General features: G+C 42.9%; 1 long non-coding RNA gene across 1 annotated transcript; it reads right to left on the bottom strand.

Annotated features, from left to right (window-relative positions):
• Positions 1-6,508: 6,508 nt before the first annotated feature.
• LOC103276306 lies at positions 6,509-23,572 on the bottom strand. Its single transcript, XR_505361.1, has 3 exons — positions 23,533-23,572; positions 8,222-8,601; positions 6,509-7,163 (listed from the first exon to the last, which is right to left on the bottom strand). It is a non-coding gene; the product is annotated as an uncharacterized LOC103276306 (long non-coding RNA).
• Positions 23,573-25,160: the final 1,588 nt, after the last annotated feature.

The following is a 25,160-nucleotide window of genomic DNA, read 5'->3' as shown; positions in this document are numbered from 1 at the left end:
TCATAGCACTTTGAGAGGCAGAGGTGAGAAGATTGTCTAAGCTCAGGGGGTCAAGACCAGCCATGGGCAACTTGGCAAGACCTCATCTCTACAATAAATCAAAAAATTAACTGGGTATGGTGGTGGAAACCTGTAGTTCCAGCTTCTTGGAAGGCTGAGTGGAAGGATTGCCTGAGCACAGCAGGTCAAGGCTGCAGTGGCTATGAGTGACACACTGCACTCCAACCTGGGCAACAGAGTGAGACTCCAACTCAAAAAACAAAGAAAGAAAAAGAAAAAGAAAAAAGAAACCCACAGGGTGTGAGAGGAAGTCCACAGTGAGGTGCCCACACCGCACCTTCTGGATGGATCCCTCCCCCAGTCAACCTGTTTTGTGGAGACTTGTGGAAAACATGGGCAGAACATATATCTCCCCCCAGGCTGTGGATGCAGCTGTGTCCTGGGCCAGGTTAAGCCATGTCTTTGAGTTACGGTGTCAGGTCAGCTGGGAGAGCATATCATGTCCTCTTTCTAGATCTATCCTGATTTCTAGAACCCTCTTCTGACTGCCCAGCTATGGAGTGTGAGCTGGGGAGAAGACATGGAGGACAGAAGACAACTGGCATTACCTCAAGATCAAAGGGAAAATCGCCACCTTCTGATACTATCATTGCAGCTTTCTGAGCCATTCCATGGTCTGAAGTGGAACATTTCAGCCCAAAAGTCAAACATTCTGTGAGCTTATTAGGGTGAGTAATTTAGAAAGCTCTCTAGGGAAGTAGCAGTCACCCTGGCCTCCACTAAAACACACATGTTTAGGAAACTGGATATTTTCCTGGAAAGAGGAAGGCAATTTAGGGCAGATAGGGTTGGGCTCAAGTCACAGCTGTGTTGTTCTGCTTTGCCTTGGAGATAAGGTCCCCAGAGGTCAGGATGCATCTCTAGGCTGACTCTAAGGACAGCTGGCCCAGCCCTGCCTTCCCAGACCAGGGTCAAGTGATTAGAGAAAGACTTTGACTTGTGGTCATAACATTACTACCAAAATGTTCTAGGGACCAGTACACCGAGAAGCAATGGAAATTAATAAGAATTTTACAGGAAGTAGAATTAGGAATTAGATGTGGTCTCAAAACCCTAAGTACTGTTGCCTCTGGGGCAGGACAGGTGAGGGCACAGATTCAGGGCACACAAATTTCTAATAATGTTCTCAGATGCTGGGATTTGTATGTCGAGATTCCAACCTCACATCACAGAGAAGGAGAAGGGCCTCACAGATATAGCGAGAATCTGCAGGCCCTGGCAGTAAGCCACCAGTGGGCCAGGCACTCAGTTCAGGATGCAAGGCTTTCCATGGCTAGCGACCCAAAGCCATTCCTGGTGGCGCGCCATGCTGCAACTTTGGAGTGGAAGGCCACCCTGCTCCCCGTGGCCAAGCTGTGCTAGTGGAATTGAAAGAGAAGGAGGCATCACTGGCTCTCCTTAGAAAACCAGAAATGATCAGGAGTTGAGATAGGCCTGCAGGGCAGATTTGAGGCAGATGTGACTGAGCTCCTGAGACAGATGCTGAGAGGCAAGGTGTTGGAAAGTAGTGGGTGACTGCCCTGGGTCTGACCAGAGGGCTCCTCTGGGAAGCTGAGAGTCACAGCCAGAGTCCTTCCTTACTCTCAGTGCGGAGACTTTGTTCCCTGTCAAGGTTTCTGTTGCTGTCAGCGTATCCCACAATCACCCATTCGGTGACCAAGTGTCCCGTCTACGTGGGCCAGATTCAGAAACATACTCATGACTATATACAACGTGATTCCCTTTATGTGACACTCAGAAAAGACAAAGCCATGTAGATGGAAGAAAGCTCAGTGGTCTCCAAGGCTTGGAGTCAGAGAGGGATGGATAGGTGGAGCACAGAGGGTTTTTAGGGCAGAGAAACTACTCAGTATATTGTTTTAACAGTGGGTACATGTCATTATACATTTAGCCAAACACATAGACTCTACACCGAGTGATACTTAATGTGAACTAAAGACTTGGGTGATAATGACATGTAGGTTCATCAGTTGTGACTACCGTACCTTCTGTTGGGGAATGTTGATAATGAGGGAGGCCAGGGGTGGAGGAAGCTTATGAGGGAATCTTTGCTTTTATTCTCAGTTTTACTGTGAACCTAAAACTTCTCTAGAAAATAGTCTTAAAAAAGCAAAAACTAGCCGGGCTCGGTGGCTCAGCCTGTAATCCCGCGCCTTTGGGAGGCTGAGGTGAGTGGATTGCCTGAGCCTGTGGGTTCGAGACCCGCCTGGGCAGCGAGACCTCATCTCTACAATAAATCAAAAAATCAGCCAGGCGTGGTAGCGCATGCCTGTAATTCCCGCTACTCAGAAGGTTGAGGCGGAAGGATCGCTGGAGCCCAGCAGGTCGAGGCTGCGGTAGCCAGGAGCGGCCACTGCACTCCAGTCTGGGCGACAGAGTGAGACTCCAACTCAAAAAAAAAAAAAGCAAAAACTAAACTTCAGTGGGGATGGTGCAGGGGATCCTGAGGGATGAAACGCTGGGTGCCTAGTGCACTTGTGAGTGATAACTGCATTCTCAGGCTGTTCAGGCTGGGAAGACAGTAATGGCTTCCTGATGGGCTGACAAGCTCCCTCACAGCAAGAAGGCTCTTCGAGGGAGTGAGTGACCTGGGCCCAGGAAGTATCTTTCCCTTTGTGTGATGTCAGGGTGGATGGAGAGTCTGGTTTGAGGTTGGAACACATGACCCGTGAGTTGGCACCTGAGGCCATCTTGTCTGATTCCACAACAGTGGCGCATTCTTCTGTCACACTGCTGGCTGTGGACTTCTCTCCTTTCGCTTAGGCAGAGTCCAGAATCTGCTCTCCGTGAGGGACTCAGAAACTAACCCTGCCCAATACCTTGTGGGGAAAAGACACCAGGGGCAACTCCTCAAGGAAGTGAACTACTTTATTTCTCTTCACTTACCCTTCAAAGGTAGAACTTGTCTAAGATGTGCACAGGAGTGGCAATGTTTGGGAGGAGGACAACTTTCTGAGAGCATGTCGCTCTCCTGGTTCTGAGGATAGGGGTCAAGAGTCAGCAGATGGGCTAGGCAGGATCCTTGTAGAGCAGGTGTCCACATCGCTTCCTTCCAGAAACAGAAGCTAGCCAGAGAATGGGTGTCTGTTAATCAGATAGACAGACAGACGTCAGCCACCAGATTGCTACTCAATCTGGTGAGGGTGAAGTCCTGCAGGACACAGGAAGCCAGAGACAGTGCCACCTTACAAAGGCAGACAACATGGGAAGCATTTTAGACATGTCTGGCATGAGGGTAGAACTTGGGTCAAGTTCAAGGGCAAACCTTCCCCACCCATCCTACCTTCAAGTCCTGCTGGGTCCCCCAGTGGCAATCGTGTTTTCATCTTGGGGCACTGACATGGACCCTTCATGAGGCCTGGAAATGTGCTCCCCAGGCTGTCAGTGGGAGCTCCTTCACGGCCTTCCGGACCCTCAGAAGTATCTCATCTCAATGTGTGGCCTCCTTAGGGTTATCTAACTCTGTGTTGTCGTTCTGATTTCTTTCCCCAGAGCACAAACCACACCCGCTGTCATCTTGCTTGCTGTGTATTCAAGACCACAGGCAGGCCATGAGAGCTCCTCCATCTTGCTGCCAGTGCCCAGCGCCTGGCTCCCCAATACACAAGTTCACTCACTGTCAGGAACAGTGACAGGAAGCAGGAGGCAAGGGAGCAGTGGGGACACCCGTTGTGGGCCTTGTGGCAGCCAGGTTCTGCGAGTTCTATTTTTGAGTGAAGAGTCACCAAACCTTGGAAGTCATCTAGAACCAGAATGCCTTCTGTCCCCCCACTATCTCCCATTGGCGTTCCTAAGCAGTCTACCCTTCAGATTAGCCTTTGGTCTCCATCACTCTCTGCTGGCCTGGGTGGAGGGGGCCTCAATGGGCATGTTTCCCTCCCTGACCGTTGGTGCTCTGATCCCTACCAGCCTACACGTCCCCTTCTGACCAGACAACTGGGCTTGTCCCTAGATATTGACTGAAGAAAAGGCCCTTTGAGCCGTGTCCCATCATCACCTGATCCTGAATTTTCAGGTTGAGACTTTCCAGGTCCACACACTTCCCGGAGCTGACAGGGACCTGATGACCACGGGGCCCTCTAGGTAGCTGAGCTGGTCTTGGGTCACAGATCAAAGGCCACAGCTTGAGTGGTTCCCGGGGTCTTTACCCCCACATGTCTGCAGAAGAGAGAGTGCAGGTGACTCTATAGTGACAGCCCGCGCTTCAAGGCAGGACATAAATCTTCAGTAGTGACTTTGTCTCCCCCTGGAGAGCCCATAGAGGAGAACCGGGACCAGCAGATGGTGGGGCTGGCAACTGGGAGGCCCTCCTCTCACAGCTGGAGAGAAACTGCGGCTGGGGTTAGAGCCGGGCCCTGCACTCTTTTCCTGGAAGCTTCGCGCTGCCATCTGTCCCTGACTGGTGCTGTCCCACCAAGCCAAGGCCACTCCTAGCTTCTCCCCTGTCCCTTTTCCTCCTCGTCCTTGCTGCCTCCTTTACTTGAGTCCGGGGTTTTTGCAGGGGGGACTTTACACTGTGGAAACGCCCTTTTATCATAAGGATTACCTTCTAGGGCTTTCTCCCTGGCATCGTCACTTTGTCAGGCACTAATGGGCAGGAGTCATCACTGGCTTGTGTGGGCAGCAGCTGCAAGGTTCCAATCTGCCCCCCATCTGACTCTTACGTGTGTTAGACCAAGGGTCATGTCAGACGTCTGTCTGGACCATCTGGGCCACAGAAAGGTGGGCCTGAGAGCAGGCGCTGTGGGCACCTTCTCCTCTTCCGCGTCCTGTCTGCCACGGGGACTAAGAAACAGGAATCCCGACAAGTGTTGACAGCAAATTAGATTAACACCACTGGGAAGTGCATGTGGCTTTTTCTATCTGATTCGTCCTCTCCTCCTTCCAAAATGACAGACCCAGTAATGGCTTCAAAGGCACTTAAATGGCACGTTTCTATAAGAGACAGAGATGAAAGTCAGTTTGAAAAGGCTTCCAAGTAATTTGATTGTAGGCTTTTCAGAAAACACACAGAGGCCGCACACACAGGCACACATCCCACACATACACTCAGACACACAAGTCAACACACAAAGATAACACCCAGTCAAGACACACTACGCACAAACACATGGACAAAACATGCACACACCCCACACAGACACACAGAATCAATACACACACATCCTCCACACACAGACAAAACATGCACACACCCCACACAAACACAGATACACATAGAGTAGTACAGACACACACACCACAAAAACACAGACACACATAAAAAGACACACAAGCACACCCCCCACACACAAAAAGACACCACAGAAAGACACATACACCAAACACATGCACAGAGACAGCACGCAGACACACAGAGTCAACTCGCACATACCACACACAGGCACACACACCCCACACAAACATACAAATATACACACAGACCAAACATGCACACATCCACACAAACACACAGATACATGGAATCAATACATACCACACAAACACGCAGACCCACAAACAGGCATGCACTCCACACAAAAACATAGCTAGAAACACATATACATGGAGACAACACAAACACACACAACTGTATAAAGCACTTTTCTGGAAAAAAAAATGTAGTGAACATTTCTAATAAAATCCTAGGCATTGAAACACATGGTGTGTTATGCCAAGAACAATGTTGCTCTCTGTCACAGACACAGGTATCCTCGGAATAATCAGAAGGACGGTCTTTTCAAATTTCCTTCTACCGCACGCCCCAGAGGCTGTGCTTTGAGGCAGTGTGGTGATTTGGGGGTGACTCCAAGGAGAGCAGTTTTAGCTGGAGAGGGAGGAGTTCCAGATGGGACTGAGCCCCACCATGACAGACATCACCCAGAGTGATGGCCTTGGGGCTGCACCTTTCCCCTGCACAGACACTGGGGATGGTCTGGGGACCAGCCATGGGAGGCTGGCAGAAGGAACGCTGCATCCTGACAAGGCCACTCGCTGTCTGGAGCCATCCTGGGAAAGGAGCCAGAATTGTCTGCTTAGGTTCAGGACGCCTGGCTGGAAGCTGAGTTATCGGAGAACCAAAGGATAAGATCTGAGTTCTACCCTCAAGGGGCATCCAATCTAACAGAACAAGCAGTGAGATTTCACCTTTCATGCATTTACTTTAAGCTTTCCCAATATACCCCAAATTGGTAGCATTTGGGATGTACCATCTTGGTACCCTGGACAATAGATAAAAGTCCAGTGGTTTCCTGGGGCTGATTGCATGGGTTGGTGAGAGCCAACTGTTAAATTTTTAGAAACTCTGTGTGCCAGGTGACGTCATATTGGAAGCTTGAAATCAGCCACAGTGGGAGTATTTACACCACAGAAATTGGCAAATGCTATAAATCGGGTCTTCTTTTCTTTTGAGAGCCAGTTATTAATCATCTACCAGCATACCACTTATTAAATCCAACCATTACTTGGATTATTTAACAGCAATTGTTTATTAAGTAATCATTATGTGCCAGGCACTGAGAATACATACAAGATAAACAGGAAAGAATTTGTTTTTCCTAAGTAGTTTACTCTTGAGCTCTGGAGCCCTAAAAATGGAGCTGTGTGCCTGAAGAAGTGATGATGTGCCAGTCATGCAGACATTCGCTGTATAATGGATATGGCAAAGGGACTTACCCTGACCTGCATGACTGCCCCAAGAGTGGACATGCTAGAAGCTTCTTGCCCCTAATACCTGAAGAAGAGCTTAGGTGGAGTGTATGCTATATGACGATCACCCTCAGTCTCCAAATATCAGGGCAAGTACAGTTAATGTCAGCCATTCTAACAGCGGAGTGACAAGGAGCTGTGATGTCCGGCCAAGGACAGTGGTCCAGAGGCACGGCCTCAGTTAGTGACAGTGCTCATGCCTGTATGCAGTGTGGAGCTACCCCACTCCGGATTCACATTATTCTGGTTCTTCCAAACCTGTAGTTCCTGGTCGCTGGGAGTTCCCTGACAAGGGAAGAGCTGCACACACGTGCAGCAGCTGCCTCGGTTTGTTGCTGGTTTGTTTACCTATCTGATCTCTTAACACGTCTGCAGTTCCATAAGGGTTTCCCGTGTGGCTTTTCATCGTTGTCTCCCTGGAAATGAGAACAATATAGGAGTCAATAATACTTTGTTGACTAAATGAATGAATAAAATAAAGATTCAGCCATACTAGATACAAATGGCAGCTGCATTAACAAGACAATGAACTAACCTATAGAAAATACTCATCAGATATGCTGTTCTGCTTCAGGATGGAACAACGAAGAGAGGAGAGGGAAAGTAAGAAAAGAAAGAAATGTAAATTGGGGAGAGAAAGATTTTTAGGTAGGAGTTAGTAAGAGCTTTCTTACTCCAAAGGTTTTTTCAAGAAAAATGATGGAAAATTAGCTCTTAAATTTAAAAAATTATAACTGTATTTGAGAAAAATTTCTGAAAAAGCATAATGAAGGGAAAAATGTGATTTTCTTCCCCTTGAGACTAAAGAGCGAAATATTAAATTTTGTATGGAAAAGAGATTATCTTTCTCTCAGTGTATCTCTCTCTCTCTCTCTCTCTCTCGCTTTCTCTATTTCTCTCTCTCTTACACACACACACACACACACACACACACACACACACACCTGACTTTCTTATTTCCCTATTCATTAACTCTTGATTAATCTAAATATCCAAGAAATGCCTTGAGATCATGCCCAAGGCACCCAGAAATGGTGCCTACAGTATGCTAAGTCACCATTAATAAAAAAGCAAACATGATGGGGCTTAGAACCAGGCATCTTCTTTATTTTAGGATACACTGGGAAAAGAGGATTCTTGCGATTCTAAGGGACAATAAAAGCCATTACTGATTTACAGTATTTGCCTTATAACCCATTTCCCCATTTCCATAAGCTAGGAAAGACAAGACAGTAATATTATTGCAAAATATATATATACTTAAACTGAACTTTTTTTTAGAAAGTACTTGAAATATCCCTGCCTTAGAATAATGAATATTATTAACACTAAATGTAAGTTCAGAAAAAATGAAGATTTTCGAAGATGTGCATGCAGAAAACATTGTACTTTAAAAAATCAAGACCTACACGGCATATTAAACTGCTTTGTCTCATGCACTAAATCACATACATTAAAAGCACTGAAATATCACCATTGTTTGCAGGAACACAGCACAGCAGTCCTGGGTGTACACAGAGAGGCCTTTAAATCAATGCAGGCAAACAGCTATGCCACACGCCACACGGGTGCGGCAGCCAGCGATTCATTGTCCAACATGTGCACTTTAAAGTCGGGGACTGGATCTTTGCTTTGGCCTGATGGCTTTAATTTTGTCTTCCCTGGAATTTGTCGATCCATAGTGGAGTCTGCAGTGTTTCACTGGATCATTTGAAAGTTGCTCCATATTCTTCTGTGACACAAGATTCAAAGCCTAATTTCTTAGATCGAAAGGCTCCATTTTTTTAAATGCCCAAGGCAAGAAGCCAGAAGCACCACTGCATGTAATTAATGTCATGTTCAATGCAGACTGACCTAGACCAGACATAAACAACGTTTTGCTTTCAGAAAACATATTACTGGATAACTGGATTTAACAATAATTTGTAAATAGCTATATTTTAAAATAAAATTTCTAAATTGTTATGTGTACATGCATTCAAACTAATTAATAATTTGTCTGTTTTAAACAAATATGTGTCAATTCAAGTTAAATTTACCAAATATTGAAATATTTCCTTTTTAAAACAATCTCAGAAGTTGGGGTGAAGGAGGTTTCTGCACACGATTATAAATATGCCCCCATGATATACACACACATACATACATATATGTACATGCAGATGTGCATGCATGCACACATATGCATGCATGCGTGCCATTTTGCCCATGGTCAGCCTGCTGTTGAGTGCCCACTGACTGCATGATCATCTCAGTCACCAAAGTCCTCATCCTTTGTCTCACACTTACTGGTCCCTGACCTGTGTGCCCAGCCCCTTCTGATCCACCTTTCACACCAGAGAGATCATTCTGAAATTAACATCTCCACATCACTTTCACAAAAATTAACTGATAAAGTATTGTAGATTTACATGTAAAACTATAAAACTTTTAGAAGAAAACTTAGGAGAAATATTTGTGGTCAAGGATTAGTTCTTGTACACAGCATCTGAGACACAAGCTACCATTGATCAGTTGGACTTCATAAAAATTAAAAATGTTTTGCTCTGCAAGAGACTGTTCTCTTGCAGATGAAAAGACAAGTTGACAGACTTGAAGAAAATATTTGCAAATCACAGATCCATCAAAAGACATGAATTCAGAATACATAAAGAACTCTCAAAATTAAACAGAAAGGAACAAAAATTCAATTACAAAAAAAGCAAAAGACTTAAACAGATACAATTCCAAAGGAGATGCACACGGCAAGTAAGCACTTGAAAAGACACACAACATTATTGCCCACTAGGGAAATGCAAATTAAAACTACGAAGGGATACCATTACATACTTATCAGAGTGGTGAAAAATAAAAATTAAAAAAAAAACACTAATAACACCAAGTGCTGGCGAGGATATAGAACAATTTGATTTTTGTGTATTGCTTGTGGAAATGCAAAATGCCATAGCCACATTGGAAAACAGTGTGGCAGCTTTTTATACAGTTAAGTATGAATTTACTATATGATCTAGCAACCCCACTCCTGTGTATATTACCTAGAGAAATAAAATGTAATGTTAATGAAAATACCCTGCAGATTAAAGCTTATAGCAGTTGTAGTCATAATCACCAAAACTGGGGAAGAAAATAATTGTCATTTGTTCCTCACCAGAAGGATGAATAAACTGTGGCACATCTGTGCAATGGAACACTGTTCAGCAATAAAAAGGAACAAAGCACTGATGTACAGGACAACTTGGGTGGCTCTCCAGGGCGCTTTGCTTGGTGACAAAGCCAACTCAAAAGGCTATAGACAGTACGAGTCTATTTAAATAATGTTCTCAAAATGAAAACGTATTCCTGATGAACAGGTCTGTGGTTGTCAGGAGTCCCTTGTGCTGTCTTGAGGCTGTGATTGCAAAGTGGCAGGATGAGGGCAAGGGACGGTTCTGTACGGTTCATGCATAGATGTTTGTGTGTGACAAAATGTCAGAGATCTGTACAATTCACTTCCCCTGGGGAAAAAACACCTATAAAAGCTGGCAAAACTAAAAAAGTCTGCAGTTCACTTAATAGTACTGTACCAATACCAATTTCCAAATGATGGCCATTAATTTTTTTTGATGTTGTCATCTCGGGAAGCTCAGTGAGGAGTATTCAGGGAATCTGTACTATTTTTAGAACCTCTAAGTTACCCTCAAATTATTTTCAAACAAAGCATTCCAAAAATTCTTATTTGATCATCACTCTGGTTAAAATGCGTTAAAAATATCACACTATTCTCAGTCTAGAGACTGAGTTCCCTCACAGAACATCAAAAGGCATGCAGGACCCTGTCAGGTCCCTCCACTTGCTTACCTCCACCTGCTCTGAACTCTTTCAGACCGCAGGAACGCCCTACCTTCTATTTTCTGTGACTCTCAAGGATTTGCTGGTGCCACAGACTTCCACATCTGTAGACTAAAGACTTCACTGGTCACCCCATGCCCCAGGCTGAATCAGTCACCCTCTCTCCACCTGAACACTGGTCATGGTGTGGCGAGGGCTGGGGCCCTTGTCTGAGTCTTAGTCCACCTGCACATGGACAAAGAAAGTTCGACATCTTTTGTCTCTGCAATTCTCAGTCAATGCGAAATTAAAACACCTGTGTAGAAAGTTCAACACATGAAGACTTGTTGAATGAATAGATCAGCCATAGAAAACACTACCATGATGCAGATGCATAGACCCTTGAGGCTAACACAGCTACTCTTCCTCAGAGCAAGAGCTCTGCTTAGAGGCTAACCCCTGAAAAGGCTTACTGACGTGGGCACAGAGTCCTAACCAGGACACTTAGACAGCCAGTCTTCCTCTTCTTTTTTCTCTCTACCTTCTTTTATCGAGCCATTCCAAAAAAAAAAAATATATATTTGAGTGTCACTCCCTTCCAAGTCTCACTAAATCTCTAGAATATACACATAACGAAGACACTCACGATCCAACAAATGTATTTAGGGAGAAAATCACCACATGGAATAGTAAACTCTACCTGGGACTCACACAAGCTCCAAGAGAGGAAGAGAGTCATCTGCCACATGGGGCACAGCACAGTCACCCTGGAGCCAGTGGCCGGAAGGAGAACTGGGAGATAAGCTGTTTCAACCATGACAGCTGGGGACCAGCTTTTAATATCTGATGAGCTAATCCCACATTGCTCTCATTTTTTTTTCTTGCTCTCCTCAATTTTTTATTTGAGAATCACTGAAAAGTGTAAATATCTAGGGTATTTTGATTAAAATTCAATATTACTGTGAAATTATTCAGGAAAAACAAAGGTAGTTATAATATTAAATGTGATGATGAGAACATTTTGGGGAATATTTTCATCTTTCCAAGTTTATTATCAACTGACATGACTGAAGAATTTAAAAGTGAAAACGGCCACCAGCGGGAACACTTGTGGCTGGGGCAGCACCTGGCCACAGCAAGAATAGTCCAGATGGACCGCTGGTTGGATGCTGCATGTTTCCAGGGGACTCTTGGAGTCGCACAGCAACCCTATGGTTCCCAGACTGCTGCACAATAGATCCACCCGGGGTTTTGTAATCCCTGTCAATGGCAGCCCCGCATGGTCATGTGACTGCAATAGGGCTCGACCTGAACTTGTGATTTGTAAAAATTCTAAAGTGTGGAACCACTGGAAATTATGGTATTTGCGTGTGTAGGTTTATTATGCCCGTATTAAAAATGGGAAAACTGAATGTGACTAGCACTGAAGAATTTCCTTGTGCCTAAAGCACAGTTACTAAGTTACAGACATGGAATGCAAACCATGTTTTCTGACATCAAAGTATGTACGTGCCTTTGACCATAATGTCTCCAAAGCAGAGACTCCTGACTTCTTCTCAGGTTAGAATCACTCAGAGTGCTGATCAGTGAAAGCAGGGTGGAGGCCGAAGTGGCTCCAGACATTTCCTAGTGTCACCAAACCCTAAGTAAATGCCGATGTTTAGCTACCATTAACTTCAGCTGTGTTTACCAAACCTGAACTGGTTCCAGTTTGAAGTAACTGGCACATTTTTTCCATTTAAGCTTCTGACTATTCAGAAGCTATTTCTAGTTGGCATCTGGCAACAAATTGGCAGCTGGTCTGCACTTGGGCTTTGTGATATTTGTATAAGCATACTGTGTGTGCACGATAAAGTATGTGTTCTACTTTCCCTTTTTTCCCAAGCCTCAGTTGCAGTTTATTTAATAGCCATAAAATTAATAACCACAATTAACCCTTCCTTATCTTGTTAAAATGATCAAACTATGGACATTTTGCTTTCGCTTTTAATTCCCTCATGCGTTTTGGAAAAATTTCTATCTGAAATCATTATGCCAAAAAGAGGAAAGGAAGAAAAAAGGAACGAGAAGTTCCCAAACTTTACAAGAAACATCAAGTTTCAGAAGCACACCAGGCAGCCGCAGAAGGTGGTTTAAGTCATGAGAAGGCAGCAGGGTCAGTGCAGAGCTGATATCATCAGCAACGGCCGGGAATCTCATGAAAGCCAAGGAAACAAGTTCTGGAGGCAAAGAAGAGGGCCATTTGGCTGCTCCACATAGAGCCATCACATCTGAGGCAGCTGACTGTGGAAGACTAGGGTGAAGAGACCAGACTGCAGTTTTCTGAAGGACTGAGGTTGTGGTCCTGGCCGCACTGAGCACAGGAGGTCTGTACCACGTCATTCACTCAGTGAAGGCTGTGGGGCCAGCTCTCCCTTGCAGCCAGCCCGCGCTCCTCCTAGGTATAAATAAAGATGCCTTAACGGACGCAGGAAGGAAGGGAGAGAGTGGACATCACATTTGGAGGAGGGTATAATAAAATTGGTTACAAATAGAAAAAGAATCACCACCTCTAATGAGTAGTGTTACATGCCAACCCAGGGAACCTGAAACCAAATCTGAATCACCCTCTTTGTACCAAGGACTCATGGCGAGAGAGCTTAGGCGAAATGAGTATTTTCTAACTCTTCTAGAAGATGTGCCACTAGAGGATACTTGTTCAGAAATATCTGCAATACAATACTAGTACTAAACATGTAAGAAGGACAAATATCACCATATCCAGTAAGCTAATGATCTTGATCCACACATGCATTAACCTTTATATATGTGACATCCCCCAGCTATTTAGGTAGTCATTATGTCAGCCACTTGCAAAATGACTTTTCTTAGCTATGCAGTATGTCTTTATATTTTATTCTATAGTTTCAGCTAAATAAAATCAGATACACTGGAGTTCAACATCTGTTGATAAGGGAACATCTGGTATTACTAAATATACATGCATACATATATACGCATGCACTCATATATTCATATATTTGATTATATCTGTACCTATATATATGCATAAACTTATTTCTAGTTGGCATCTGGCAACAAATTGGCAGCTGGTCTGCATTTGGGCTTTGTGATATTGGTACACGCACACTGTGTGTGCACAATAAAGAATGTGATCTACTTTCCTTTTTTTCCAAGCATCAGTTGCAGTTTATCTAGTAACCATAAAATTAATAACCAAAATTAACCCTTCCTTATCTTGCTAAAATGATGTGGACATTTACTTCTAAGCTATCTGTAAGTCTCAGACCTCAGGGTCTGGAACTGCATTCTCACATTTAAAGGTCTAGTTTCAAGGTGATCCTGGAAGCTTAGAAGGGAGACAGATTTCTTGCTGGAGGAAGCAGGAACCTTAAACAGGGAGGGACAGGTTCCCAGTCTTTCCAGCCATTTCCATTGCCGAGTTGTGGGAAAATATTTGAGAGAAACTTTGGGTAGATTAGATAGGAGTGTGATAATTGAAAATAAGAAAGACTACCCTGTGATCATGACCATAAAACAGATGGATTTGACTCAAATGGAGAGTTCTTGGGAAAAAGGGGTAGATTAAGGCAGACTCCCAACGTCTGAATTACTGAGTCAACCTATGGCCAGCTCATCATGGTGGCTGTACTTGAAGCTAGAGCCAGAACAACCTTGTTCTTAAGAAAATATTCTCTTTTTTTCTCCTCCAAATTAATTTTATACTGAAAAAATAAAACAAATTAGATTTAAGACAGAGCACTGAGTCGATCACACAGTGTTCATGTATTCATTGCGGAATATACATAGCATAGCTAGCCCAAGAGGTGAGGGGTTTCTGTTCGAACACCAGATCCTGCCCTGCATCAGGCCTTCATGGCACTTTCTCACCTCCAGGCGAGTCCTGTGGCTTCTTTGAGGCTTATTTTTACTGTGAGACAAAGATCTGAATTGGATCGAAAAAAATTCTCTTTGCTTTAAAATTTTTTGGTGGTATAAAATTATCTCCAATTAACATGAAAAATTTATAGTCACAACTTATCTGCCACTCAGAACTCTGCTGTCCAAATGCTTGGGTCACAGTGTTCTGACTTTAAGTCATTTCTTTCAAGGTATCCCCTTAGCCGATCTACAAACATGGCTACGTATTAAAATTACCATTAACAATGCAGATGTGCAGGCCACATCTAAAGCTTCTGGTTTAATTCGTCTGGGATACATCCTAGCCTCCCCTACAGTTTCACATTTCACTCAGAGTCATTAAAGAGTTGGTTTTCTCAATAAGGAAAGAGAACAGCAGGACAGAAAAAGGCAAAAGAACTCGGGAGATGAATCCAGTGTGTCCACTTCCTAGTTGTGTGACCTTGGCTAGGTCATTGAGACTCTCTGACTGTCAATTTCTTCACTGGAAAATAAGCGTGATAATGCCTACTTGAAGAGCCCTGCAAGGACTCGTAATCGTGCATGAGATGTGTCTGGTGCACACTGAATGCTCAGTGTTTTTAGTGATTATTATTTTTCCAATACTGACTCTTTCCTCATCTCTGAGGACGCTTCTTCTTTTTGCTGGATACTTACATCGTAATCACCTGGTCTTATTGGGGGTATTTTCAGAAGGTGAGAGAAGAGAAATTTAAAATGCAGACTTTAAGCTCAAACGTTTTCTTCTTAGCTTAAAGCTGCCCAAGGAAATCCCTGCTCGATCTTTGGATCACATGTAACAGAAGCTTAAAAGGAGATGATCATAATCCAGTGAGGGGTAAGAAAGAGTGAACAGCTGAAAAAGTGTAATACAATGACTGATATTTTTAAAAAGACGGCATAATCTTCCGTTGCCTATTGTGTGTATGTGTGCACTATGCTTGAATGCGTTTGCACAAGAAAGCATGAGCTTTAACTTCATAACACTTGAATTCAACCCTTACCCCACCAACTTACTAGCGATGTAAAACATTAAACAACCTACCTGTCTAGGCTCCTGCTAACAAGAGGATTAACAGACATAATGAACAGGAGAGTGCCAATTACAGAAAAGGCCAATATATGCTCAGTAAAATTTTAGATTTTAGTCTGCTAGGGGCTTGGCTGTTGAGGGTCTACCATCTGCCCCCAAATCGGACAAGACATTTTGACCACAGCTCTTGGTAAGTGGTGGGCCCGCCCCAACTGAGTCCAGGTCAGAAAGAGGCTCTTGGGCCTTTGAATTTACCCAAGTGGAGTCCTTTAACTACTGGAAGTCCCCGGGCTACTGTCTCCCTTCCTGCTCACTGCAGCTAAAGCTGTGAACTAACTCATCAATCAGGAAGATGTCCTGGGAGGAGCTAGGGTCCAGCTTCCTGTCCTCTTGAAAATCCAAATTTCAGTCCTTTATAATTTTGTATATTTCAGATTCTAGTCCCTTATAGTCCTTCACACACACACACACACACACACACATATATATATTCAGTCCTGGACAGAACATTCAACCCTGACCCCACCAACTTACTAGCGCTGTAAAACAGAGTAAGCAACCTACCTGTCTAGGGTCCAGCTAACGTGAGGATAACACTATCCTTTACTGACTGTGTAACCTCATATCTGACAAAGAAGGGCTGAGACACACTGCTCCTAGCCAATCCATCATTCAGTGATTCTAAAAGAAAAACCTGCCAGTGGGTGAGTGAGTAGACCAAGGTAACCCGGAATCTTTGTTGTAACTCTGTGGATAAAATACAAGCCTGTGGGTATGACCTGATAGCCACAGAATCACATTATTACATTCTGCCTGCTATACATGGTCAATGGCTCTAGCCCACAGCATGACCTGCACCCAACGGGAGCTTCCACATCCCCTGGAGACTCTTCTGTGGGAGTGGCTCCTCTTACCACATGCCCACCTTGTTTCACCTTTTAGTGAGAGTCAGGGTGGGCCACAGTGAGTTTGCCTCAGTAGTTCTAATTTTAACATTCCTAACTTTTTCCACAAATAAGTTTTCATCCCTTAATAGAGATATGCACATTTCATTGTGTTAATAATTTAGTTCCAGGATGATTTATGGTTAGCATGTTAATTATGAATACATACATTACCATTTTTATAGCCTACTTGGATATGGATCAGCAGAGAATGAACCGTTACCCTATTGTTTCCATTTATCACTGTGTTCAGTCCTGTGTATTTGTATAACAGAAGCTATGTTCCAAACAGCAAGGCTTAGCCCAAACAGTTCTCAAGGTCCCTTTGATTTCATGAAATGCATAGAATGCCAAGCTTCCATCCTAAAACTGTATGTGGCTGATAACCCTTGACAGTGCCTTCCCCAATTTCCCCCCAAAATGCTATGAAAACACAGACAAAGTCACGAATCACATACATATTGCAAATTCAGCCCTTCAACTCCAGTTCCATAGACTGAGAGGGATTTGCAATAATTAAAAAGAATTGAAATTTAGTAAAAGAAAAATGAAAATATTTTTTTAAATACTTCAAATATTAACAATACCATCTCTTCTCAGCCCTTCTTTCTTCTCTCACTCTCACTCCCATCCCTACCTCTGCCCTAAGACCTTTCTGTCACCAACTCCTAGGGCTCCTTCAACGTGACAGTCAAATGATGCCCGTGAAAGGGCCATCCTGGACCCATCACACTGGCTGTGAACTTCTTCCTCCAGACTTCTGGATCTGTCCTTCTCTCAACCCCAATGATACCTGCCTCGTGGACTATAGTGATGTCTACACACACGTGCATGTCCCACCTCCCTAAGACTGGGGCTTCTGTCCCAGTCATAGGGTTTCAGATGCATGGCCTTGATCGCCTAATGTCACCCCCAGCTGCCTAATCTGTAGAATGGAGACAATGGTCGCTGCCTTGTAAGACTTCTTGGTGAAGTACTTGCACAATGGAAAATTGTAAATATTTGTGAAATATTGTGGAAAGGATTTTTGTTGACAAACAAAAAACAATATGCACAGTCTCTGTCTACTTTCTATGGGGCCCTTGGGTCTTTTTGGTGTTGGTTTTGGAAATTACTGAGGCAGAGCTAGAAATGCCAAAGACTGACAGGTGTTAGAAAGCAAAGTTGATGGCATTACAGTAGATTAGGGGGCATGGAAAAGACTAGGGATCCTGAGCTGATATATTAGAAGGAAATTGCTGAGATAGGCTTCTCTTGCACACGCTCATATTTTCAAAGTATTTTCCCCCTGAAGGGAATCTGCTTTGATGTTTAGGACTACCTTAGCTGTTTCATTTGCCCACACTTCTGGCTTCTGGTGTTTCTTTTGGTGCAGCATCACACTAAGGTTATATTCTATGCCAGAGCGCCCTATTCACCTGATGCAAGTTATACAAGAATGAAAAGCTGAGGGTGCCTTGTTCTTGACTTGGTGGAGAGGAGCTCACAGAGAAGAACAAACTGCTACACAGACTAAGCACAGACGAAAGCATTGCTAAACACAGAACAGGTGGGCTGTAGGAACACAAAAGTAGAAACCATGGGTCCCAGTTGGAGTCAATACTGCACAGGTGAGCTAGGTGATTACAGCAGGGTGGTCTAAACCCCAGTTACCTGGCCCAAACTTCTCCCCACTCTGCTGTTCTCTTTCTCACAGCTTATCTTTCTGTTTAGTCAAACCTCTTACATCATTAAGTTGCCATGTGGATAGTATAGGCATCGTTTACCAAATTAAAACAATCATTTGGTGATTGCTCTTCATGGCTTTATTTTTTGCAACAGTAAAAATAAAATCAGCCTGAGAATGGCCAATTTGATGAGAGCACAGACACAGGAATCGTCTATTTTTAGTACATCTTGAAATGCAAGGTCTGTTTCTCTAGGTTTTGCTGCCTTTGTGCAATCAGCCTCCAAGATGGAGGCTGTGTCCTGTCTTGGGATTCTCAAGGTTGTGTTGTCCCCTGCCTGCTGTCTGACTAATAGCATACAACCGAGGTGACTGGATGTCCCTTTTGAGAACACCTTATAAAAGACTACGACTTTCATCTGCAGGCTCTTTTTCTCGTGCTCCCTCTCTCTTTCTCTTCCTCTCATCACATGCGCTCAGCAGAGCCAGCTGCTATGCTATAAGGGCACTCTGGCAGCCTGTGGAAAGGCCTGTGTGAAGACCTCCAGACAACAGGCAGTAAGGAAGGGAGACCTGCTAGGGACCACACAAATGCACTTAGAAAAGGATTCTCCGCCCCCCCCCAGTCAAGCCCTAAGATGATGTTTCCCTGGCCCACAGTTTGAATGCAGCCTCATGGGAGACTCTGAACCAAGACCTCTTGATTCACTCCTGGATACCTAACCCTTAGAAACTGTAAAATGATAATCAGCATGTGTTATTTTAAGCTTCTAATCTTGAATCGCATTGCTATGCCACAAGAGATAACTAAAACAGCAGTGTATAGTGGAAGGGCCTGGACTTGAAGTCAAATTGAGGCTGAGCTGGATGCATGACTGTACCCATGATCAGTTTGGTGACCCTGACAAGTCACCTATTCTCTGTAAGCCTCGGTTTATCCTTTGTAAAATAAAAGTGATACTACTGACCTCTGGGTATGACTGTGAGTATGACATGTAAATTTGCATTATGGCACCTGACACATAGTAGCCAGCCTGTAAATGCTCAACAAATCAATAGATATTTCTCTGCTTATCCTCATATATCTATTTATGATGGAATTAAAATATTAAAAGGGAAGAATGCATTTGAAAATTCCTGGCATCCCATAAGGTTGAGGGATGATCACTTTTATTACCGAGTGACTGAATTCATGGTATGATGCTTCCTTGGACGCATGTCATTTTCCACATAGCTGGAATACACCTTGACCCATCAGCCCACACCAGCCACTGACAATCAGTGCTAACTGGCCCCCACTGTGAGTCTTTTAAGGAAAAGTTGCCCATTGGATGCTTGGCTTATGCTAGGATCCAGTTGGGTCAGGTGTGTGCTCATTAGAAACCATGCCAAACACAGAAGGAAGCATAAAGGTCTACCTTTGGGAAACGAATTCCTCTCAACCAAAGGAACAGAGAGATGTTGGAGGCTGTGCTTTGCATCTTGCAGTGATGATGGAAAGGTGAATAAAAACCCAGAGCTAGATTTCAGGAAGGTTACCATGTCTGCTCTTATTGTGACAAACAAAGTTGGAAAAAAAATTAGCTTTAGATATGTCAACGCTTTCATTGGGTCTCTTTATTTCTTATCTGAGACAAAGAAATAGTAATTGGGTTTTTGGAGCATTGACTTCACTCTAAGAAGGATCATTCAGTTGTAGTATAAACTAGAACATGTTTAGATCAGAATAGGAAGGACGAAATAAATAATTCAGATGGAAAAGTGTTAGAAAAACTAGGCTCAAGAGGAACCCATTTGCTTTCCCAAAGTAATGAAAGGCTGCCATAAAGACAGAGGACAGATTTCCCCTTTGAGGCCTTGAAGATTGTATCTTAGACATGCAACAAGAATCTCCAATCTTGCGATAGTGTAAGTAAAAATGTTTTAGTGATCTTAGTTGTTCATAAGCAGAATAGTTTCCAACAAGAAGCAGAGTTCACTGTTTTATAATTAACCATAGTGCATCACCCACTTGGAGAGGATTTGAACTTTCAGTTGGGCAAAGCCTTGAGGACCATTCACAGGGATGACTATACCCTCAGAAGGCCGAGGGCACAGCTCCCAAAATATGCCATGTGAAGGTGCCCTGTGAAGTGCAGATGTCCTGCCATCCAGGTATCTCCCAGGCTTGAGAACCTCTAAGTTCATTATTTTGTCACCTGAAGATCTCTCAGCTACTTGATAGCCCTCTCATTCTATGAATCTATGAAAACACTGTTGCTGCCAGAAACCTGTGGTGGTTCACGTTAGTGTTCAATAAAATATTGCATTTTGGTAAACTTGACTTTATACTTAACCCCAGAAAATCTGACAGTAAAACCTTACTACCCCACATCTTTAAAATAAAAAAAAAAAATTTAAAGTTATGTTAACACTATACTGTAGTTTAAGTATGCAGAAAAAAAGTCAAAATGTTATTTTTCCTAATAATAGATGCCATTATTATCTTTAGCATCAGACGTGTGTGTGTGTGTGTGTGTGTGTGTGTGTGTGTGGTTACACACACTTATGTGTATCAAACAAGATTAACTTGTGCCACAATCAACTCTAATTTGTCTCCTTGGTTAATTTTGGCCCTTTAAGAGCTATAGGAAGAATAATTTTTATTTGTCCTAAAGAAAAACTCTCCAAAGCTATTTTATTCACTTTTAGGTGCTAGACAATGTTAGAGTCATTTAAGTCACAAAGAGTCCCAATTCAGAAGCTAGAATGTTGGGAAAAATATTAATCAAAAGTGCAAACTTGACTTAACACCACAGTCTCCTTCGCAACTACAGCTTGACTTAGGGTAGAAAAGAGGCTGTATTCAGCTTTTCTATTTCTTATCCAGTCCTCCCTTCTCCCACCCCCAACTTTTAGTGAGCTGTGACTCCTCCAATGTTGGAGCTGGAGAAGCAAGAGTGATAAAAGACAGAAATCATTTTCACTGTACTGCTCCAAGGTGGTTTCTCACTCTCTGTCTGGCAGATGTTTGGAACAGATTCTTTCTCCCATGAACACGTTAGAGCATTCTTTTGAAAACCAGTTTTGCTGGGACTTCTCTCCTTCTGTTCCTCTGATCTGGTAGGCGAGTGTCTCTTCTGGGAGACTGTGTGCAACTTCTCCCTGGGAAGCCAGTGTCCACCTCCACCTTCCTGGTGCTGTGTCCCTATGTCCCCCAGGCAGAACTTCTAGAGAGATCTATTGGCAACCCGCTCTCAGCTCTCTCTTTCCCACACGGCATGATAAAACCCTTATCCAGTCCTCATTTCAGTAAACTCTGGGAGTGTGCAAACCCAGCTCAACACAGCAGCAAAAGGCTGTTGCAACTTTTTCCAGCCTGAGGCAGGCACCAGGAGACTCTCTTGTCAACTGCAGGGGTCACATAATTTGAAGTCCCCTCTCACCAGGACTGGATTCACACAGTAACACAAAAACATTGCTTCACACCTTTTTCTCTTCTAATTTTATATTCTGAGTCAGTGAAGAAGCACAGGAGTGGAGTTGTTTTGAATTATTTCCCTTGTTGAGTCTACTTATGGGGTTTGTCACCCTCTCCTCGATACCTGACAGCTATTAGATGGATGCTTTCATCGACACAGAGGCAGGAAGGTCTTCATTCTCACATCCGACTTTCTATATAAGGCATAATTTCCTATAAATGTATTGGCATAATATACAGCATATTTGATAGCGCCTGTCAATGGAAGTTTAATTATCACCATTTACATATAAAGAACCTCAGACTCAGAGAAGGGAGGAAATTTGCTGGCAATCACACAGGCAGAAAGAGGCATTGCTGGTATTCTAGCGAATGACTCCATCAACTTTTGATTCTTAAAAATTGCCTGAAGGACAGTGATGCAACAGGTCTTGTGATGCAACAGGTCTGGTGTGGCACCTGGTCATTTGCATTTCTAACTAGTTTTCAGGTGCCACTGCTATTGCTGCTGGTTTGAAGACACCACTCTGAGAACCATCACATCCTACTCTCCTACCTTCCCTAGATAAATGCTTTTCTCACTGCGCTTTCCCTTCAAGGCACCTACAAAGCAATCTTCTCAATGCATTTCATGTCAGGGCATGATACTCTCACATCCCAAAATGCACCTAGTTGAGCTTTCCCATTACCCAGCTGGGCACATCCGTGTGAGGAACAAGATCGTGGTGAGTCCCTGCACTTGGAGGCAGGATTGACTGAAGACAGCTAATGGCTCTCCAAGATGAGGAGAAGCTTGTTAAGGTTTTCTCAAAGAGAAAGAAGGAGCTTCACATGTGGTTAGCTTTACATGTGGTTAAAAAAGGCCATGGTGGAAATAAAATTTGGTCATCCCAGCCCAATTTCATCTAAACATGTGTTCATCTGAGGAAGACACGCCTAGAGCCAAATGCTCCCCCAGGTTTGCAAGTTGATGGCAACGTGATGCAACTTCATCAAATATGATGCTGCACTTTTAATGTTAAAACATATACAGGAGACACATACGTTACGCTTTTGCCCACTGACTGGTATATTTAAAGAGCCACATAAATTGGTTGGAGAAGAAAAAATTAAATACATTAAAAAATAAGATAATTTAATTTTGAAAACTGTGAGTCTTCATTTGGAATAAACCAATTTATAAAGCTGGAAGTGACAAGTCAAAATTAAATGCATTTTCCTTTTATTACTGTTTCTTTATACCCTCATCAACCAATTACACTCTCACATCATTTAGTAGAAGAATCATCTTTACTCTCTTTTAAAGTAGATAAATTCTTCTTAAAAATTCATTTTAATATCTGATTGACAGCTAATTTATATTTGTATTTATAATGTTTCCTAAGTTTTCTCTGTAAGAATATTTCCTTTCAGAATCTACATATCCCTGGACATGGGTCAAGCACCTTGATACTAAGATACCTCAGTAGCATGAAAAACAGAGAAATACTGCACGTTTTTTGAAATATGCTCTCAAACAATAGGTCTTCACATTCCATAAAATTCCCACTTTTAAAAATATTATAACTGGGCAGGCACCATGGCTCATACCTATAATCCCAGCACTTTGGGAGGCTGAGGTGAGAGGACTGCCTGAGCCCATGGATTCAAGACCAAACCTGGGCAACTTGGTAGTACCTCATCTCTACAATAAATCAAAAACAAAATTAGCAGGGCGTGGTGGTGTGTGACTGTGGTTCCAGATACTTGGAAGGTTGACGCGGAAAGGTCACCTGAGCCCAGCAGGTTGAGGCTGCGGTGGTTGTGAGCATGCCACTGCACTCTAGCCTGGGTGACAGAGTGAGACTCCAACTCAAAAAAAAAAACATAACCTCTGTGAGGGGGGAACCCAAAAAGCCAGAAGTGGTTTATTAAAAATTGTGTATTTGTTCTTAGATATTTAAACTTTAGTTACCTTCAAAGTACTCTCTATTTGATGCAATACACCTATCGAGATGCTTTTTCCACTGCTCCAGTTTTGAACTCCTCCATTTTGATACCTTTTAGTGCTTCTGCCGTTTTTTGTTTCACCTCTTCCACATCAGCAAAACTTTTACCTTTAAGGACTTTTTTAATCTGGGGAAACAAAAAAAGTTGCTTGGGGTGAGATTGAGTGAATAGGGAGGGTGGGGCACAAGGGCCACGCAGTTTTTGTTCAAACACGGCTGAACACTCAGCACATTGTGGGCAGGTGCACTCGTAAATCACCAATCATGAAATGAGCAAACACACTGAAAGACTGTCCAAAAAAAATTCGCTGAAGCCACATGCAGCCTCTTACAAAAATGATAGCTGGTACACTGATGCTGATGAGTTCCTAGAACACTTACCTTGTGGGGGAAGCCTGTACTACAAGGGGCCTGTCCTCCAAATATATGTATATATTTCTGTTTTGGAGGTCCTCTTCGTATTATATTTATATAGTGCATGTATACATACATATATACATATGTGTGTATATATACACATACACAAACACATATGTGTGTGTACACGCGCACACACACACACACACACACACACACACACACATATATACACACAATATATTGAAGGTCAATGTAAATGCCAAAGCTGGGTAAATGTTTATCTCTCGGTCTATGTACTGGCTACTTAGGCAAGCTATGCTTTCTACAATGGTTCAGACAGCTTTCATTCCTTGTTTACATCAATACTATCTGATTTAATCTTGAATGTAAAATTTTAATTAGATTAAATGTGTGGTATACTTCTGTTACTTTATTCATTCTGGAATACTTCTAAAAGACAGCAAACAAAGAGCGTCATTGGAGGACCATAAATCCATTCAGTGTAGGTTGCATCATTTCATGAAATTCTAGATGTTTGAAGACGATTTTTGTAATCCATTACACATCAGGTTATGCCCTAATAAACCCACTGAAAGCTAAATATGTAAGCAGAAAATACATTTAATACACCTAACCCCCTGAGCATCATAGACGAGCCTAGCCTTTCTTAAACATACTCAGAACACTCACATTAGTCTAAAGATGGGCAATATTATCTAACACAAAGCCTATTTTATAAAAAAAAAAGGTTGAATAGCTCAGGCAATTTATTTAATGCTGTACTGAAAGTAAAAAACAGAATTAATGTATAGGTGCTCACAGTACAGTTTCTACTGAATGGGTATCACTTTTGCACTATAGTAAATTTGAAAAATTGTTGACCATTGTAAATTGGAGACTATGTATAGTCCTCCCTCAGTATCCATGGGGGATTTGTTCTGGGACCCCTCTAGGAAATCTATGAATGCTGAAATATTTGTGATCACTTTTAGATAATTTATAATACCCAATACAATGTAAATGCTGCATAAATATTTGTTATGCTGTATTGTTTAGGAAATAATGACATAAAAGAAAGTCTGTGCATATTCAGTACAAATGCAATCATCCATGTATTTCAAATATCTTCAATCTGTGATTGATTGAATCCACAAATGCAGAATATACAGGTAGGAAAGACCTGTATACACACACACACACACACACACACACACACACACACACACACACACAC

The sequence above is a fragment of the Carlito syrichta genome, unplaced genomic scaffold, assembly GCF_000164805.1.
Source record: "Carlito syrichta isolate Samal-C Ts95f unplaced genomic scaffold, Tarsius_syrichta-2.0.1 Scaffold316028, whole genome shotgun sequence".
NCBI lineage: Eukaryota > Metazoa > Chordata > Mammalia > Primates > Tarsiidae > Carlito > Carlito syrichta.
This window is presented reverse-complemented; position numbering and strand designations above follow the sequence as displayed.